At 37.9% G+C, this 21,567-nt stretch overlaps 1 protein-coding gene across 17 annotated transcripts in view; it reads right to left on the reverse strand.

Annotated features, from left to right (window-relative positions):
- The window catches only part of HNRNPC (heterogeneous nuclear ribonucleoprotein C), a 50,986-nt gene extending 34,268 nt beyond the window's left edge, over positions 1 to 16,718 (reverse strand). For 9 of the 17 annotated variants that reach the window (XM_016199603.2, XM_016199600.2, XM_016199599.2 and 6 more), the window contains exons 1-3: positions 16,569 to 16,718; positions 15,905 to 15,950; positions 11,711 to 11,736 (exon numbers count right to left, since the gene is read on the reverse strand). The gene's annotated coding sequence lies outside the window, so the exon portion shown is untranslated. Of the gene's footprint in view, positions 1 to 11,006; positions 11,105 to 11,710; positions 11,737 to 12,062; positions 12,228 to 15,904; positions 15,951 to 16,568 lie in introns of all 17 variants that reach the window. The other 8 variants (XM_087822675.1, XM_016199586.2, XM_087822668.1 and 5 more) reach the window with 8 other exon arrangements.
- Positions 16,719 to 21,567: the final 4,849 nt, after the last annotated feature.

The raw sequence follows: 21,567 nt of genomic DNA on the forward strand, positions 1-21,567 counted from the left end.
CCCCCATTGATTTTTAGAGAGTAGAAGAGAGGGAATGGGGAGAGACAGAGAGAAAGAAACATCTATGTGAGACACACACATCCACTGGTTGCCTCCCACACACCCGAGGACTGGAGCCGGGGATAGAGCCTGCAACTGAGTTAAGTGCCCCTTGGCCAGAATCAAACACAAGATCCTTCAGTCCGAGGGCTGACACTCTAACCACTGAGAAAAACCGGCTAAGGCCAAGACTGAGTACTCTTTAACTCAATAATCACACTTTTGAGAACTCATCTGAAAAAAACAAGGATGTGGACATATTAATAGTAAAAAATTAGAAAATGTGCATGACAATGAGGCTGGCTAAATACATTTCAGTACATCAATCCAACTGGGTACAAGCAGCAAAAATTATTTTTAAATGACATTAGCACTGAGAGGTGTTCAAGATGTTACAGAGCATATGCGATATATAGGTTATCTAGATGATTATACTCAAGTGTTAGACATCCAGGATGTGGTAGAATTGTGAGGTTTAAATACTCTTTTTCTGAATTTTCTCTTTAATAAAATAGTTTATAACTTTTTCATTCTTTAAAGACAGCTTAATGCTACCCTAGAATATAATGATTATGATATACAGCTTGGCCTAGAGTAGGGGTGGGAAACTTTTCTGCCAAGGGCCATTTGGATATTTGTAACATCATTCGAGGGCCATACAAAATTATCAACTTAAAAATTAGCTATGAAGCCCGGCCGGGCATGGCTCCGTGGTTGAGCATCGACCTAGGATCCAGGCGATCGGGGTTCGATTCCCGGTCAGGGCACATGCCCTGTTGCGGGCTTGATCAATGACTCTCTCATCATTGATGTCTCTCTCTCTCCCCCCTCCTTTCCTCTCTCTGAAATCAATAAAGATATATTTAAAAAAAAAAAAAAAAAGGCTATGAAAACAACACCTCCTAGATTTATTGAATTTCAAGTCCTGCCTGCAGCTGCCTGGGTAGGGCCAGACCTATATGGCACGCAGGATGGAATGGGGAGAGACAGAGAGAGAACCATCTATGTGAGAGAGACACATCTACTGGTTGCTTCCCACAAACCCCAGGACTGGAGCCAGGGGGATAGACACCCACAGACGTTCCCCACCCCTGGCCTCGAGTCAGCAAAGTTTTTCTATATACTACTGAACAGAAGTTAGAAAAGTTGAACACTTCCCTTCTTCAAGAGCAATTCAGAACTATATAAAAATCAAGGAAATCGACATCTCCAGGGCAATGAAATTTTAACTCAATATTGTGTGCAGTAATTTGGGGTTTTTCATTTATTGGAAGTCCCAACAAATACAGATATATCTCTCTACAGTCTCAACTTTCACAATCAACTGTGTCATTATTAAAGTTAGTCATCTATTTCTATGAGGGTTACAACAGACTTAAGGAAAAAAAACCATCCAGCATCTTAGAACCCATCATATTCTTAGGGAGAGCAGCTTCTACACAGTAAAACTCCCCATCAACAAACATCTATTTATTCTCAGAACATTTAAACCATTTGCAAAAGAGAGGTTCCTGAATTTAAGTACCAAACATTAGAAACATAAAAAAACTAAAATCAGCATTTCAAAATTACTTCAGTAAGATCAGTAAATCTTGACTGGGAACTAAAAGGTCACATTTGATTTACAAAAATTATGAACAGCTCTAGCTGATTTGTTTCAGTGGTGTGTTGGCCCTTGGACTGAAGGGTCCTGGGTTTGATTCCGACCAAGGGCGCATACCTCGTTGCAGGCTGGATCCCAGCCCTGGTTGGGACTTGTGGGGGAGGCAACCAGTAGGTGTCTGTCTGTCACATCAATGTTTCTCTCTCCTCTCGCCCCCCTCCACTTTCTGAAAAGCAATGGAGAAAATATCCTTGAGTGAGGATTTAAAAAGAAAAATTATGAACAAACAAAAAAATATACAGACTTACTACTTCTAATGTAACTGAAAACCTATGTAAATGAGCGTAACAAAATGGCTAGTGTATAAACTCCTGGTCAAGGGAAGAGTAGTATCTTTAGATGTTAAGAGATTCACGCTTAAGAATTTAGGAGGTCTTTGTCTTAAATCAGCAATTTCCATTCAACGATTCAGCAAAATACATTAAAAGGAAAAACAAACATGGCAATTTAGCTAGAAGGTACATAAAAATTCATTATACTGTTTTCTATGTTTAGATATTTTCTTTAAAAAGTTGGGGGAAAGGAAAAAAATGGTCATAACTGATACCGTTAATTGGCTAGTTGTTAACAATGGGAAAGGATGAAAGAAAAGGCCAATTACAGGCATGTCATTTGGGCAACTTCACCAGGAAGCTACAACTTTGCACTCCCCAGGGGGAAGGTGTACTACAAAAGGGAAGGTAGATGCATGCCTAGTACAGTTGGGGTGACATACCTGCCTGTCAATCACACCTGGAGACAGAGATGGTTGGCCAGAATGGGCATGACCGCTGCAAGCTTGGGAGTTTTTGGGAATACATAATCCCAACATAGGAGTCTGCTCTCTTGGTTCTCTTGCATCCCCCCCTATGGCCCACAGTCATGTGAACCCCCCACACAAAATGAGACTATTGGACTGCAGCTACCCTGATGCTGTATTGGACTATGCAAATATGAAACAAAAACTCTGGACACTGGCTGATTTTAGCTCTACTGAATCCCCAGCTACAATTCTTCTATGACTGAACTAAGAGAAATGGGACTTTGGGAACCCAGGGGTGTAATTCCAAGGAAATAAAGCTTTCTACCATCTCATCTTCCTATGGAGGCCTCTGGAAATGCTTATTCCAGCAGTACCCCAAGAACTTCACCCTTAGCAGCAACAAGGGGAGATGAGGCCAGCTCCCCTCCAATAACGTAACTATTACAGTCAAAGACATATCTTAAATTGCAAATTTTTTTAAAAATGTGAATCTTTTGCCTGGCCAGCCAGGCTCAGTGGTTGAGTGCTGACCTGTGAACCAAGAGGTCATGGTTCAATTCTGGGTCAGGGCACAAGCCTGGGTTGCTGACTCAATGCCCAGTAGGGGGCATGCAGGAGACAGCCAATCAATGGCTCATCATTGATGTTTTTCTCTCTCCCTTCCTCTCTCTGAAATCAGTAAAAACGTGTAAACAATAAAAATGTTAATCTTTTAAGCTATCATTTGTCACCAAGAAATAATTATAGATTGGTCACGTTATACCAGGTATATGATCTGCCCAAGAGCACAGAACATACAAAATACACACATTTCAGGATGGCATATATTCCTAATTACTAGCTTAAGAGGCATCACCATTTATCCAGCCTGCCTGTTTGAAATAACTTAGTTCTTAATTCTATCTGTAAGTCTGGGAAAGTCATTAGTTCAAATTTGCATAAAAGTTTTTTTATATTGTATTATTTTAAATTTACAAAAAATGTGGCTACACTGTGATCCTCAACTACCTCTCATCCAACCATCAAAAACACTCTTGCCATTAAGTCCACCAAAATTTGTAATTCCTAAATAAGCCATAAAATGGAGAAAGGGTGTAGACCAGTGCTTCTCTTTAAATGTGCTCATGATAGTTCTAGCATAGAGCGTGAAATTCTTTATCTCTATGAAGATTCCAGATGATGATGATGATGGTGATGAGGATAATGCTTCTGCTGCTGGAGCACAAACTATATTTGGGGGAAAAAACAGTCAACAACACTTATTCACAATCCTTCACTTCCTTATCTTGTAGAAAGTTTCAATTGTATTACTAAACTTGTTTAAACTGAGCATTCAGTTCCAACGAAGTATACTTTTCAAGGTCTACCATGGTTCCTTGGAGACATGTTCAGAAAATCAGGGTTTTTCAGATTTTACAAAGGTAATAATACTATGCTTTTTTGCTATATAATGCCCCACTGAGACCTGAGGAAGGAAACATATTTCCACAGTAATTCATATGCAGTCACTAAATGTAACACAGACTATAAATAATCTCATGTCAACTGAGGTCAGGTTCTGTCACCAAATGAGTCAGTCAAACTTAGAACTTTCTTGCCATGTTTTGAAATTTCTGAATTGTGAATGAAAGATTTTGGACCAGTACAGCACAATTTTTATAAGGAAATCTAACTTAAAGCTACTACATTTTCCATCACTCAGACCTTAGCCACTCAAACATGATTATACCCCAAACTTGAGAATTTAACAGTAAAATGCATATATAGTTAAATCCCATCTTTTATCCTGAACTTGATTTTATCAACCAATATAAAGATAACTATGCCAAGACTCTCTTTCAATTTCTAAAAAACTTATCTCATAAACAAAACTTCCTAAATTCCAAAAGGACTAAGCGAAAACACATAAAAGCAAAAAACCATTTTTCCTGTTACCACACCCATAGAAATAAAATCCAATTGGGAATGCCTTACAGAGTCCTCAGAATAGTATTTTAGGGTCTGAAAATGTATTCATTACATGTTTTGTGATTTTTTCTTAAGTCCTTATATTTTACAAATTCATATTAAAATACTAGTGACATATATCAAGAATTTCCTTCAAAATGATGAGGGTAAGAGAAGGGTAGATGGAGGTATAGATAAAATAGTATTACCCAAGTACTGTTAAAAAATGGACAAATTCTTTTCTGTATGTTTAAAAATTTTCCACAATAAAATTGAGAGCACCAAATATATGCACACACATATCTGAGAATAAAAATCATGTGAGCCCTGTCCAGTTTGACTCAGTGGTTAGAGCATTGGCGAGAGGACTGAGGGTCATGAGTTCGATTACAGCAGAGGCATGAATCTCAGTTGCAGGCTCGATCCCAGGCACTTGTTGGGGCACGTGCAGGAGGCAACCAATTGATGTCTCTCTCTCAAATCAATGTTTCTCTCTCTCTCTCAAACTCCCTCCACTCTTAAAAAAAAAAAAAAAAAAGCCTGGCCAGGCATGGCTCAGCGGTTGAGTGTCCACCTAGGAATAATCAGGAGATCATGGTTCGATTCCCAGTCATGGCACATGCCCGGATTGCGGGCATCATCCCCAGTCCGGGGCGTGAAGGAAGCAGCCGATCGATGAGGACTCCCTCATCATTGATGTTTCTCTCTCTCTCCCTCTCCCTTCCTCTCTCTGAAATCAATAAAGATATATTAAATAAATAAAATAATTCAATGGAAAAAATATCCTTGGGTGAGGGTTAAAAAAAAAATTATGTGAATCTCAAAACTATACAAAGAAATATATTCAACTCGGTAGCAATTTTTCACTTAGGAAATCTGTAAGCATTAGATTCTTATTCAATTCATACTTATCAAACACTACAGACACTGAAATTCAGTGTCCAACCCCCAAAAATAAGCAAAACATCCAGGAAAGTCACAAAACCAGAAATTATTAGTCACACTACTAGTAAGTAGATAAACTCTTAGGACCTTTTTAGAGAGCAACCTAGGTTGAAAAGTTTTTAAAACTGCATGCACTTTAACAATTATATTTCTAGGCATTAATTATAAAAAGTAATTAATTAATGCTATTCATAAAATTTTTGTTGTAAGACTTCAGATTTTTTTATGACACTGTTTATAAAAGGGAAAACTTGGGGGAAACACTAAGGAGCCAACAATAGACTTTTAGTTAAGAAAACTACCGTATTAAGTAGGAAATCTTATTTACTAACATCTTATGTTCATGTTACGTTAAAAGAAAAACCATGCTACTTAAATGTATAACATGACGTTTATCAAAAGCAAAAAACAAACAAAACAAAAAACACACAACAAACTTTTATTTCTGGCTGGTTAACATATGCCCTTTTTTGTGGCTGGTTTGCATTTTCTTTTTTTAAGTTTTTTTTTAATTGATTTTGAGAGAGGAAGGGAGAGGAAGAGAGAAAAACATGAATGTGAGAAACATCAATCAGTTGCTTCCTGCATGCTCCTTACTGGGGATGGGAATATGCCCTAACCAGGAATTGAACAGGCAATCTTGCAGCTGCATGGGATGACACCCAATCAACTGAGCCATACCAGCTAGAGCTGGTTTGCATTTTCTAAATATTATATGAACATGCATGTTTAATTTGGATTAAAGGTAAAATAAAGATGGGGTACCTTACCTTAAAAACCCACATCAATCTAAACTCATTTGATTAGTCTTCCTTTTAATTTCCATAACACCACAACTTAAACAAAGGACAAATAACTGCATAATTCCAATTTAAGACAACAAACCTGAAATTAAGGGGGAAACTTTTCTTTGGAAAATACACTTCCCTATCCCAATTTTAGCCATAAAGTTTTTAAAGGTAACACCAAAATAAAAAATAGGTGATGACTATATTTAAAGGATTAATATAAGGAATGACAGTGCACTATGAATCATTACATCATTTGCAGAATACAGAAAATTCCATTTTACATGTATTCTACTAATGTATTCCTAAATGTTACTCTGGAATAGCCAGAAAAGCCCAAGACTGGTTCAATTAACTGTCCCAGACTTACATCACTTCTAAAATCAACTGAAAAGCTATAGGTTAATTTAAGTGGGAAACAGGAAGATGATTTACAGTGGTACAACTGGAAATCAGATTGAGTAGGAAGAAAAAAAATCAGACATTCCTTCTAATCTGTTATGACTACCTCTTTTAAAAAATAGCTATGCGGTTTTCACTGGAAAATATAATTTCTTAAATGTTTTCATTGATTTTGAGGGAGGGAGAGAAACAGATGAGAAACATCGATCGATCAGCTGCCTCCTACACATCCCCTACACTGGGGATCAAGTCAAAACGCGGGCATGTGCCAACAGAGAATCAAACCAGTGACCTGTTGGAGCATGGGACGATGCTCATTCCCCTGCATGGCCAGAGAATATGACTTCTTAAAAAATGATAGTTCTTGCCCAGCTTGGCGTGGCTCAGCAGTTGAGCGTCAACCTAGGATCCAGGAGATCAGGGTTCGATTCCCGGTCAGGGCACATGCCCGGGTTGCGGGCTCGATCAATAACTCTCTCATTATTGATGTTTCTATCTCTCTCTCTCCCCCTCTCCTTTCCTCTCTCTGAAATCAATAAAGATATATTTAAAAAAAAAAAAAGATAGTTCTTGCCCGGCTGGTGTGGCTCAGCTATTGAGCATCGACTTATGACCTGTGAGATCTCAGTTCAATTTCCAGTCAGGGCACATGACTGGGTTGGGGCTCAATCCCTAGCAGGGGCAGTGCAGGAAGGCAGCCCATCAATTACTTTCATCATTGATGTTTCTATCTCTCTTTCCCTTCCTCTCTCTGAAATCAATAAAAATATATTAAAAAAAAGTTCATCCAAATTTTGATGATAGCCCCATCACAGGCAGCACAGCAGCCTCTGCTCTCTAGACTAACTTCATTTATCACAGCCACACTTACTTTAAGGTTGTTTCTTAACTACCAAAACTGCTACTAAACCCCTATGACACAGACTTTATTATGGTATGTATACCCACAGTACTAGAAGAGTTCAAATATAGCTACAATAAATTTTTTAATTAGAAGCAAAATGTGTTGCTCATTATAATAATCAGTCTTTAAGCACACAGAGCAAGTTTCTTTCCACCTTCCTAAGTCCCTCTCCCTTGCCCAGTAGTAGTCAATGTTGTTTTGTATCTTTCCAGATATTTCTCTCTGCCTTTACTTGGTAGAAAATACAGTTCTATAACAGATGAGCTTTTGAAAGAGCTAGAGTATTTACGTGGGGGGTGGGGAGGAGAGTTTAAAAGGCTGTTAGAGAAAAGATCACTAAATGACTTTTGAGTTAGAACCTAAATTAGACAATCTAATCTTATGAATGTCTGGGAGAAGGAAATCCCAAAGAAAGTCTTTGAGGTAGGAACACCTAGTATGTTCAAGACACATCTGCAGTTTTACCATATTTGCACACTTCTGATATACTGTTGATACTCAGACCCAGTAGCTTTTATATCATTTGCATTACTTTTATCATTACTGTTGCTTTGAAAAGAGGTAGGCAGGAGCAGCAGATAGGCCACTGCACCTGTCTTGTAGATGGGGAGGAAATGGTGTCAAGTTGTGCTATCAACCTCTCATCGGGCGTCTTAACCTGTAAGCATCAACACACCAAATATTTGCTTTTGAGCACACTTAAATCCTCAATCTGGTTTGCCCACCATTGCAAGCTTAATCTTGCTAAAATAATGGCTATTCTTGAATTTTCCTGCAGTGGTACTGTAACACCTTAACTGTGTCTTGAACATAAGGTTATGATAAAGACTAAATAAGCTAACACAAGAACTTTAACAGTGGTGAACATATGGTAAAACGTCCAATTACATCCAAAAGAAAGGAATTGAGGTTCTACTTCATTTTTCCTATCAAACAGGAAACCAATTATATCATGCCTGTCCCAACAAGGGTAGTTAGAGAAATAACCAGTGATGTCCTACCTACAGCCTGACTAAACTATTCTCTTCAAACTAAGTACATTTGCTCACGAATACACGCAGAGGAAAATCATTCAAAAAACCAGAGCAAGTAGCCTCAGGCCTAGGATCCCTACTTTATTCAAGAGATGACCTACTCTAATAGCTTACTGTCCTACTTGCACTCAGTCCTCATTACTAATATTCCCCACAAAACAGCCAGAAGGAAATTCCAGAAAAAGAATCAGACCTCTCCATTCTCTGAAGTCCTTCAACAGATAATTTAAATCTTAAACATGACCCGAAAAGGACCTGTATGTTTGATACTTGTCTACTTCCCAAATTTCATCTCTTATCCTATGCATTCTCAGTGACTATTCTCCAGCAGTATTTCTTGCTGTGAGGCCTAGTTTTCCCCATTATCTGCTTTCAGATAGGATAATCCACGTACAGATCTCAATTTCAACATGGGTTCCATTAAGGTCTCTTCACTGGCAGGACGCTGACACTTCCACATTGTAAATTTGGTTCCCCCTGCTATCTCACCCTGTTCTTTCACTTCATGGATCTAGATGTGAAAATGCTATTTGTCCACTTTATGTCTCTCCTCAATGGTCTCTAATACCCAAGAGGGCAGGGGACAGTATGTTTTGTTCATCTCTGTATGCCTAATGGTGATTTTCAGAATAAGCACTACTCAAAATGTTTAATGAATAAATATTCCTACTTGAATGTTCCAGGAGCATCTAAATGATCAATGTTTAAATAACTTTCTCCTATTCTCAGCTCTAATCCTTTTGTTTATCTATCTATCTTCATCCCAGAAAGTAGAATCCTAGGGTTCTGGGTTCAAGCCAAATCCCTCTCTTTGTATCACAGCCACCACCAAATCCTCTTTACCTCTCCTCTCTAATCCCAGTACCACTGCTTTTGACAAGGTCAGGTCATTCTTCTTCCTTGTAGTTTAATATCTTCCTTATTTATCACCTACTTCCAATCTTATTTTCCTCTAAGCCATTTCCACACTATCAAAATGACATTTCTAAGAAGGAAAATCTAACGTCACTCCCCAGTTTAGAATCTTTCAACAGCTCACCACTAGTTTCTGGATAAAGTACAAACTCCTTGGCACAGCATTAAAATATTTATAATCTGGCCTTCTCTAAAATTCATTTCAGCCTGCTTTCTCTTAGAAGCACTTCCTGACCACTTATTTAGTAGGTACACATTTTTGCGTGCTTCTATAGGTTCTGTACTTATCTTCAATCACATTACATAATCTCACTCATCTGTCTCCCTCCCTAGGCTGAGTCCCAGAAGAACTATACCCTGTTTCCTCAAAACCAGAAGAACATAACCCATAATGGATTTGTAAAATTAGTTAAGGAATAAATTAAATTGAGCCTATAGTGAACAGCAGCCACACGACAGAGAACACAGTAACAGATTTCATAGAGAGCAATAAAACTTGGGTCTTATAAAAGAAAATTTTCCATTCCTTTTCCAGATAACCTCTGGACACTTCTTTGTTTCCATTCTGTTTTCCTTTAAGGCTGCCGTCAGTGTTCACTTTAACCAAATTTTACCTCTTCGGTACAAGAAAGAGAAGGGGTCTAGAATGTGATTTATTCTAGTACCACAGCACTGAATATGCCTTTAAAAATCAATTTTTTTCCCCAGCTCAAAATCTGTTAGTTATCAAAATACCGAGCTGTTGTAAAATACTACAGGTTATAAAAATTCTTAACTCTTTGGCTATTTATATCCTTATTTCTGCATTATTCGTGTGAATAGACCAGATTCATTCCTTCTTATCACCCTTGGGAACATACTTTATTGCCCAACATCGATTGCCACACAAGTCATCATTGAAAAAAGAGGACAACCCTACATCTTCTCCGATTTGGATATTTCCCATTAAAAGATCTAAAAACCTTCCTATCCTTTTTAAAAAAACCTTCCAGTGAGACAGCATTTAATATTACAGCAACCTTGTGGTTTGATTCATGTTAAATTTTAATAAAAATAGTCTAAACAGAATAGAACCCAAAACTGTTGTCACAAACCCAAGGAAGACTACTCCAAATGATAGAAAATTTTCACTAATTATCAACAGTAAGAAAAAGAACCATTTTGTTCCTAATCATTAAGACAAGTCATTTTGGCCCTGCCAGGTAGCTCAGTTAGTTGGTTGGAGAATCACCCAATATGCCAAGGTTGCAGGGACTTCGATCCCCAATCACATACAAGAAGCAACCAATGAATGCATAAGTGGAACAACAACTTGATCAAATTGATATTCCTCCTCTTTCTAAAAAAAATAAATAAATAAAACAAGCCATTTCATTCTAAAGTATATGTAAACTTCAGCTGCTTTTTTCAACTATCCAAAATTCTCAGTCAGCCCAAGTTAACTAGATACTCCTAATTCCATTCGTTTACAAAAAACTGATGTGGCCTCCCTTGGAAACATGTCTTGAGATACAACAGAAGGATTAACCCTAACATTTCCAGAAGCTATCATCACCTCATCAACTAAACTTAGACTGGTGTATTTCCTAGTCTTCACAACGAAACTAGTGGACCTCACACCTCTTACCATCACCCAGGAAGGGTGTGCATCTGTTCCGAAGGCCCCCCTGGCTCCAGGTCATCCTGGCTGCCGTTGCTCCAGGCTGGGCATCCATGTTGCTGCAGCTTGTGGTTTGTGAGGGGTAGTGTACAGGAAAAGCAGGATGGGATTTCAAGGGAAACAGGAGGAAAATGGCTTTCTGGGAAAATGCCATCACCATCATAGGTGCTAAGTAGTACCACACACATTTTATTGCAGCACAGTTTAAAAATTTAACAAATGAAAGATTAAAAATAAAAAAAACAAAAATAAAAAAATTAAAAATACAGACGTCCAGAGATGCTCTAAAACAGTTAAGTTAAAGATCAGGAAAAATAAGGTCACAGACTTAACAGCCAGTAAAATCCTTTCGAGCGTGGGGGAGGGGATGAGGGCAAGGGTGGGGTTGGGAGAGAAAAGGTTTATGTGATCAATCCACTTAAAAATGCTAATGCCTTCAGTTTCTCTCCCAAGATGGAAAACTCCAAAGTCAATTAGGAGGAGGGAGAAATTCTTATGAACATTCAGAAAAACTCGATTTTAATCCGGTTAAAAATCATCAGTCATTATCATCATCATCATCACCATCATAAGTATAATAATAATAATAAATAATAGTAACTAGTAACAACAATAAAAAGGAAATCAGCGGAAAGTCAGGAAAAATGTAAAAAAAAATTGGAATAACTTACTGTAGCTGAAGATCAAAAAAATCTCACTGTAAAAAAACAAAAATAAAAATAGCCCAGATTAGAAAAACGGGAGGTGCAAAAATGTTAAGTCAGTAAAGTTCATTTCTTTTCTCTTTCCAAAAGCAGTTTCCACAAAAACCGCTAGGGTCAAGTTCTCAGTAGCAGACAAGCAAAGCCCTTTCCACATTATCAATCAATCTTAAAAATACACGAGGAAGTAGAGAGGTCAGTTTATGAGAGGCTAAAAGGCTCCTCCTCCTCTAACCCAACTGCTGCAGAAAAAATAGAAATAGAAATTTTAAAAATTACATCTTAAATCCAAGTCCCGTTTTTGGAAACAAAAAAAAAACACCTGTAAATTTGCCGTAGTGCACACCAAGTTGCATCATTATGTTTAAAATGTTTTTTATAAAATCAGTTTTGGAATGGGAATGTGTGTGTTCTGGAAGGGTAGGGAAGGGAGGTTAAAAATCAAAGCTGAGCTCCAGTGAGTAGGGATGGGGTTCGCCTTGCTGCCCTGTGAAAGGAGAAGGGACAGATTGAGTCAGAGTTCCTCAGAAATGTTGTGCCCTAAACCCCCAAGACAGAAACATCTGTCCATTGCAACTAACACATTTTGGTAAAGCATAACGTTTCACTGGGATGGAGAGAACCTCTATACAATCACTTCTATCAGTGACTGTCTTCACAACTGTTAAACTGGAGGTAACTAGAATATCAAAATATGTGCATGTATTCCCTTAAGGGTCTCAAAAAAGGTCTAGGTCTAAGTTTAAACATTCATCTTGATAACCAGTTTGGGCAAGGAAAATATAGAAAAACCAAGCCAACAGAGATAAAGAAGTGAGCAAATCTCAAAGATGAAGGAAGATTAATGAAAGTAAGCAAATTCATGGGTTTTTAAATTTTAAGTCCATGTAGTTTTTCCTGTAATAGACTGAAGGAGAATGGTCTACCAGGAAGATACATAAGAGATAACATTTATCCTCAAAACCAGTAAGTGAACAAACCACAAGACCTGATAGGTTCTATAATAAGAAGGAAAGATGCTTTAAACAAGGAGCACATTATTCTACTCACTAACAGAATGAAAAACCAAAGATGAAGGAAAAAAAGATTATGGCTACCGAATTTTTAGTGTCATAAAATAGGTGAATAAACTATGATCCTTAAGAAATTTTTTGTTTCTGTGGTCCCACTATTTATTAACTAGTATATGTACCTAGTTCTAAGAATGAATTCTAAGAATCTGATATAAAAATAACATACATGACAGACTGGCTGTCTAATCAGCAAAAACAAGATCTGCAATCAGACTGTAGATCTTTTGAGTACAGAAGAATGAACTAGTTGCATTCACATTTCAACATTCAGCCATGAGGTTTTATTCTCATCTCCAAATGTCAGTAAACTAAAAAATTTTAAGCCGAGTTGGAAAGTGTTCCATGAGTCAACCATATGACTACAGCAACAGAACAGGTATTGTAAATTTTTAAAAAGCAGACCAGTTTAAGCATGACATGTAAGTTACTTTTATACTTGGATTGATGTGTTAAGTTGTACAAATGTACAAACTACACAAAAAGTTGTACAAAAATGTACATTCTTTTGAATGTTATCTCCTTTGAGTCAGTGTTTGGAATGTCTCATCAATTTCTTCTTGGAGTCACAGCCTGAACTTGGTACTTAAAATTTTCAGGATATGTTAAGTAACTTGGTGGCTCATCTACAAACAAAATCCTTCGCACATTTGTCACAAGACATAAACTTAAAAAGTAGTTAATATAAAAAGAAAGTTATCTTTCAAAGTCAAGAAGTTAAGATGTTTCCCAAAATGTTATAAATTGATGAGTTCATAAAAAAACCAAACTACTTTAGCTCGTAATTCCAACAACTAGTAATTAGTAGTGTACCCAGATTATACTGTACTTGGACAATCTGAGAGGTTTGGATCCTTTCTAAAGGGGTATTCTCAAAGGGAGGTCTGACAATTAGTATCACATGGCACTTACAAGAAATGCAAATTATCGGGGCCCACTCCAGACTGACTTAATTAGAAACTCAGGGGCTAGAGAGCCCAGCAATGTTTTAACTAGCCCTCTTGCTGATTCTGATTTCAGCTCATGTTTAGGAACTGTGAAGACTTTAATGAGGAACTTCTTTATTCCCCTAGTTAATTCAAGATAAATTTTTATAAACAAAGTACCTTATCCTTCCAGTGTACTGACAGCAGGTTTAAGCACCAAGGCTTTGTATGTGTTCCTGATACTATATAAAATAAATCCAAGAAAATTATAACCCATCATAGTAAATACACCAAGGGAATTAAAAACCAGCTTATAGTAATCCTTTTTCCCTTTTTAACCCCCACACTTCCAGTTATCTTAGAAAATTCATGCAATTATGATACATCTAATAGTTCTGGTTCTCACCAATTCTCTAGTAAATCTAATTATATACAAAACCATAATCTTCCCTGATCCCAAAGAGAATGAGTATACCTATTAAGTATGAGCAAATACTTATAAAGTTGTCCCCAAAGACAACTACTAAGAAAATTACTTAAAGACTGAAATACTTTTATTAAATGCAGTTAACATTAATGATATACAAAAACTGCTTTTACTTTTAATAGTAAAACTATTTCTGTATCTTTTCCAGCCTTCTAGAAAAAAATGTTATAGAAATAAGAAATCTAGCAATTTCTATTTTAATTTCTGATTAGATTTCTATTTTAATTTTGTTTCTACAACTCATTTGTTATATATATATATATATAACAGAAATTCAGACAGTTTTACTCATTTTCCTGGCACAGGTAATAACCAGCATTGGGGGGGAATAAAATCCAGTTCTCTCAACTCGTAGGCCAAGATTTCTTCAACTGTTACCACTCCCCAGTTAACATCTCACAATTTCACCAGTTAAAATAATCTTTAAGATTTGAATAACTAGCTATTTTGGAGCTGATTCCTTGCTTGTTACTAACAGTAATTCCATCCAAAACAAGGTCACATGCTATGTGAAACCCTCTAGAGACCTAATTACAAATATAAGCTATACTTAAATTCTCTACAGAAGAAACAGCAGACACCACCAAGCATTCACGTGGCATCAGCATGGGAAACAGAAAGGTCAGAAGACCTGCAATTTAGTCATCGTACTTAAACCCTTCCTCTCTAGCCAACATACAAATGTTGCTAATGACTACCTATTTGAAAGCACATCTAGAATTGTTCAGATATTAATTCTGTGGCCAAAGCATTCCAGATGGACATTAACTCAAAGGAATGGTTACCTGGATACATGTTGATCTAACACCTCAAGGCAAGTAAAGTGCCCTTTAACTAATTTCAACTCATCAGTTACTATTCTTAAATATTAATTCCTGACATTACTCTTTATCTGCCAATACTACTTTTATAAGGTATATTACCTAAATTAGGTAATCACCGCCCTTACCTCATTTACAACAATTCTGCAGTAATAAACATTAGTCTTAAGCCCATGTAATAAATATAAATGTTTAGGCTTAAAAAAAAAAAACACGGGGGGGAATGCTTTTGATTCCTATTACATCATCTACAATGGTGAAGCGTCAACAAATACATTGGGTATCTAGAATAAGAGTACTTTTACTTCCTATCAAGTAGGCTTCTTAAGGGATAAATTTACCTTGCACTATTGGTTTCCGCCATGTTAGTTTGTGAGATTTAACACATTATGAAAATTAAAATCAGCTAAATCTTACACGATGATAAAAAAGAGCAATTTTTTGTAATTTTTATAAACTTAGCAAAAAATGTTAATGTTTCAGAACCTGGCAAATAGTAGGCACATTGATACTTGCTTAGTTATGAATATTGCCAGTTTAGATGGTCTGGAAAATTAATGCCAGAATATCCTGAAAATTAAACTTTAAGTTTATCATCTTAGGACATTATATTAATAACAAATATCATTCTTGTAAATATTATTCCCAAGTACTGCTTGGGAAGTTCCAGTTACTGCTGTAATTAGGTTCTTGTAAAGATTCAAACACAGTACTTTTAGTGCCTAGTATTCCTACAGCTAGGTAAAACCACTTGACTAATTCAGTGGTCAAATTTCTTACTAGTTCCGCTCCTGATTCAATATGACCCTGGCAACCAACATTCTTATGCCTCCGTTTCTAAGAAAGATAGTAATACCTACCTCAAGGAAAGTTCCACTAACTTATATATTTCAAGTGATTTGTAACCTGTAGATAAAAAGTCAGCTTTAATTATTACTGTTAATATATGAGATTATAATCTTTTAAAAACCAATTGAAAATAAATACTTCGAGGTCCATTTTCTCAGAGAAGTAAAATGAAAAGTAATCAATAAAATATTTTATCTATTGTTATAATATTTATTATTCTTATGCCCTGTGGTACGCTCCAGAATTTAAGAGACATGCGGTATGATGTCTACTTGGTAATCTTCTCCCAAACCCCGCCCAATTTTTAAATTTAACCGGAGGCATCAGCATCGTATTAACTTCAACTACATTAACGAGCATCTCGATCTTCCCTTTCGTGATCCCTCTTGGAGTCCTCATGGCGGTAGAAAATGAAAGGAAAGCAGCCGTTAACATAGAAAGAGAACGAAAAAAGTACATTTCCTCTACTGATCGTAGCCTAGAGGACACTAGGTTAAATCTCCACAAGGGCTGAGGCCTATAAAATTCTCTCCCGCATAAGACCTATTCCCCCACTGCAAGAGAATAAATGGGGGCCTAATTACCGAGGAAAGGGTTCCCTCATTTTCTCTCCCACATCCCTTCGCGCTCACCCAGGAACCCAGCGCCTCCCCTACTTCCGTCTCCTCCACTTACCTGAAGGGAAAAGGGAGAAGAGATTCGATTCTGAATCTCCTACTCCCGGGTTCTACGTGGAGAAGTGGACTACTGCTCGAGGTCAGCAACGCGGCCACAACCGCTCAGCCTTCGTCTCTTCACAAAATGGCCCCCGAGTCTCCTCTGCCGCCGAGGCGAAGGCTTAGCCCCCGCCCCACTACTGGGATTCTTCCTATTGGCTGCAATTTTTCTCGCTCCCGCTTCTAATTAGACAATTCTACCGCCCTTCACAATTCTGTCCAATCACAGAAAGCAGTGGGTTAGACTAAGCAAAAGAATTTCCACATGCGTGAGCGAAACTAGTTTGTAACTGGTTATTTTTCCTGTCATTCATCTCCTGAGAAATGTTTATTGGCCACTATACCTGAGGAAGCGCTGGGTGGAAACTCGCCTTTGTATCGCGGACCGCTTCACATCCGGGTATCCGGGAGGTCTGATTGGCGGCCGCTGTATCCTATCTCTGTTCCTTAGAGCGCCTAATAGAAGGACCGCCCATATCTTGGAATTCCCGCTGCGCAGGGGCGGGAGAGAGGGAGGGATTTCCGTAGGCAGCCGGTTCAGGAAGATCTGCCCCAGCCCCAGGCCTAGAATTAGGAGAAGCGCCCGGTGAATCCTCCGGCGTTTGGTGTGAATAAAGAAAAGAGTTTTCTCGGCGAGGAGGCAACAGTGAAGAGTCAGCCATGTCGGCTGCCTGTTCGGGACCCCTCTCGCTGCAGCGAGAGCTCTTGTCTCTCCTCTCCTTTAATAAACTTTTTGCTTTCCCTTAAAAAAAAAAAAAAAAAGACTCAGCCATGGGTAGAAAACTAATAAGCCTTGCAGTTTTTCCAACCTCAGATTCCTTCTCAGTTCCAGACTCGAATGGCAGCTCCCTCCTGGACAACTTCGCTTAGCCTGCTAAGCCCATCTTCATCCAACCCATCTCGCACCCAATCCGACGAACTTCTCTATTCCTCTCCACTACAAAAACTAAAAGTCTAAAATGCTGGCATGTGAGAAAGAAGATACTAAAAGAATAATAGTTCTCTCCTGGTGGGGAAATTAAATGCGCTTTTTTTTCTTGTGTTTTTCTTTATTTTCCAAATTGTCAACTTTGAACACGTAATCAGAGGGAAAGCATCCTTAACATGCTTAAAGCTCAGCTCAGTAACCACAGTACAGCTCATTTAAAAGTACTTTATAGCACTGATGGTTAACTTTACACTCATCGCTTCTCCCCTCCTGGATAATAAGGTTTTTTAGAGTTTCTTATTCCTCTCTGTATTCTCCTTGCTTGTGACCTTATCACCCTGTCAGGGTCTTAAACAGAGAGTGCAATTTGTGTTAAACTAATCATTCACTTTCATTTATAGGGGAAATTACAATTTTCTCAGAACTGACTGGTAGACTGTCTTTTCCTTATTATATATTTCATATAGCACATACTCAGAAGGACCCAGAGGATGTGAGGCTTGGTTGACATATAATTCGTGTAATTCTTGACTTAAGCAAACAACAAACACCAAAATGTTTTTTTATTTATTCTCATAGAATAAAAATGTCTAAAAAGCCTGGTCAGCATGGCTTAGCTGTGGATCTATGATCCAGGAGATCATGGTTCGATTCCCAGTCAGGGCATATGCCTGGATTGTGGGCTTCATCCCCAGCAAGGTGCATGCAGGAGGCAGCCAATCAATTAATGTTTCTATCTCTCTCTCCCTCTCCCTTCCTCTCTCTGAAATCAATAAAATATTAAATAAATAAATATGTCCATAAAATGTTAATGAAAACTACTTTTCATTTTACCAGAAATCAGTATTACTGCATGATCTTTTTCAAACAATTATGTTTATATATAATTTTTCACTTTTATTGACTTATCCAAAACTTCACTCACTTTATTGTAGCCCAGGTTTACTGCATGATCTGTGTTACGACCTACTTATTTATGTTTTCAAGAGTTCACCCCTATGACAATTGGGGTGGAAAAGGAGGATACAAGAAGAATTAACAACCAGTCCCTCTGTCAAATAACGTAGAAATTACTAAGGATGAGAAAACCAGTGCAAAAAATAGCATAATACCTGTCAAAATGCTAAGTAGCAATTTGATGACAAACATTCATAATTACCTGGTTTTAAGGCTCTGTAAACCTAGGTGAATGAGATGGAAAGTAGAAAGTTATCTTGATCTCTCTGCCTACTCTAAACACCCTTATAATTCTAAAGGTGAATTCTTCTACTGGGTGACTGTGTATAGTTAGAAAGAAAGCCATGAGCCAGACTCCAGTAATGGAGAGGGATTGGGACAAGAGGCAAGGAAACAAAAAGCAGCAACTCCTTACCTTAGGCAAAAGAGAAAACAAAGCAAAACTAACATTTGCAGATTTTTGGTTTTGTGTGAGTGAGTGTGTGTGTGGCTGGCCACATAGAGTCCTACATACCTCCCCAGCACCACTCACCTGGAGAAGATGCTATGGATGCCAGCTGTTTTTTCTTTTTTTCCCTAAATATGTTTTTATTGATTTGACAGAGAGAGAGAGAGAGAGAGAGATCAACATGAGAGAGAAACATCAATCAGTTGTCTCTGGCACCCACCCCAACCAGGGACCAAACCTGAAACCTGGGCATGTGCCCTGACTGGGAATCAAACCTGCAACCCTTCTGTGCATGGGACTACACCCAACAAACTGAGCCACACCAGCCAGGGCCTAAACTTTCATTTTTGATTCAAGAAGTAATTCTCTTTGAAGAAGCCTCTATGTAGCTTGGAAGTACTACTGGAATAATGTATTCCCTGCAACCTTCCCTCCTTCCAATTCCCAGCCACCTGTGAAAAGGAAGGGACAGAAAGGAAAAGTAGTAACAGCTGTGAAATACCATGTATACTTTTTACCTAAGTTATTAGCTGAATGTTGTCATCAATATCTATAATCCTGTGTACCCTCAGCCTATCTAGTCATCTACTTTATCCGCTGTGAAGCTGTCTGGACCAGGGCTTTTGTTTGCTGGGAGCTTTTTTATTACTGCTTCAGTTTCATCAGTTTTTATTAGCCTATTCAGGTTTTCTGATTCAGGTTCTCAATATCTATAACCCTTGGTACCCTCAGCCTATCTAGTCATCTACCTTACTCCTTAAAGTCAAGTAGAACTTTACTAGTTCAATCATCATTGCCTCTCTCCCTCTGCCTCCTCCATCATCCAAGGATGTCATAAGCATCTTCCACTGGAGTGCGTGGAGGTGGTCTCTGATAAATCCAGACAAAGCACTACATTAAAACTTCACACAAAGAAATAGAGAAACATAGGCATAAAGAATTTAAATGGCAATAAATAAGGACCTATCAATAATAACCTTAAGGACTTTAAGGGAGAGATCAACAGCAATACAGTCATAGTCATGGACTTTAACACCCCACTGACTTCACTGGATAGATCTTCTAGACAAAAAGTCAACACAGAAACAGTGACTCTAAATGGCACACTAGATCAGATGGATTTAATTTATATTTATAGAACATTTCACCCCAAAGCTGCAGAATATACATTCCTCTCAAGTGCACATGGGCAGTTCTCAAAGACAGACCACATGTTAGGACATAAAACCAGTCTCTACAAGTTCAAGAAGATTGAAATATCAAGCATCTCAGATCACAAGGGCATGAAATTAGAAATCAACTACAGTAAAAACACTCAAAAACATTCAAACACATGGAGGCTAAGTAACATGTTATTAAACAATGAATGGGTTCCAAGATCAAGAAAGAAATAAAAAACTTCCTGGAAACAAATAAAAATGAACACACAATAACCCCAAATCTATGGGACACAGTGAAAGCAGTCCTAGGAGGGAAGTTCATAGCACTGCAGGCCTACCTCATAAGCAAGAAAAATTTTTAGTAAACTATCTAACCCTACAACTTAAGGAATTAGAAAGCTCTCCTGTGAAGCCATCGGTACCAGGGCTTTTGTTTGCTGGGAGTTTTTTTTATTACTGCTTTGATTTTTTTTTTTCTTTTTTTTAAATATATCTTTATTGATTTCAGAGAGAGGAAAGGAGAGGGAGAGAGAGCTAGAAACGTCAATGATGAGAGAGTCATTGATGAGAGAGTCATTGATGAGAGAGTCATTGATGAGAGAGTCATTGATCCCCTGCAGCCTGCAGCTCCGGCATGTGCCCTGACCGGGAATCGAACCCTGATCGCCTGGATCCTAGGTCGATGCTTAACCACTGAGCCACGCCCGGCCGGGCGATTACTGCTTTGATTTCATCAGTTGTTATTAGCCTATTCAGGTTTTCTGATTCTTCCTGATTCCATTTTACATGATCTCACTCATATGTGGAATCTAATAAACAAAATAGACTGAGGACCAAAATAGATCCAGAGACACAGAAGCATGGAACAGACTGATGAATCTCTGCGGGAAGGCAGGGGTGGAGGAGTGGGTGGGGAGTGATTAATCAAAGAATTTATACACATATATGCATAACCTATGGACACAGACAATAGTGTGGTGAAGGCCTGTAGGATGGGGATGTGGGGTGGAGGGGATCAGTGGGGAAACAAAGGGAAATATCTATAATACTTTCAACAATAAAAATAAATTAATAAAAAGATAAATTTAAAAAAAAACTTCACATAGTTCTCTAATTTACTCAGCACTACTTTATACTTCTTTACAGTAATTTGGAGACCTTTCTGAGCATTTGCAAGGTATCTTCTATAGGCAACCATATTCTACCTGGAAAATAATATGATAAAAATATTACATATTGCTTAGAAGACCCTTACTCATTTACTGCATCCTGTTTCTCCCACATTGAGTTTTTCCCCCAAGCTGATCCAGCAAACTGCTATCCTGCTAATCACCTGACAGTATCCATTTTTATTGTGTGACTCCCATACCAAAATCCTAAAATAGCTCCCTATTCCAGCCTTTCTTATTCACAGCTCTTCCCTGACTGGCCCCTATCACACATCAATGTTATCTCCTCCATAAGA

This window comes from Miniopterus natalensis, chromosome 1 (assembly GCF_054644295.1).
Source record: "Miniopterus natalensis isolate mMinNat1 chromosome 1, mMinNat1.hap1, whole genome shotgun sequence".
Taxonomy (NCBI): domain Eukaryota; kingdom Metazoa; phylum Chordata; class Mammalia; order Chiroptera; family Miniopteridae; genus Miniopterus; species Miniopterus natalensis.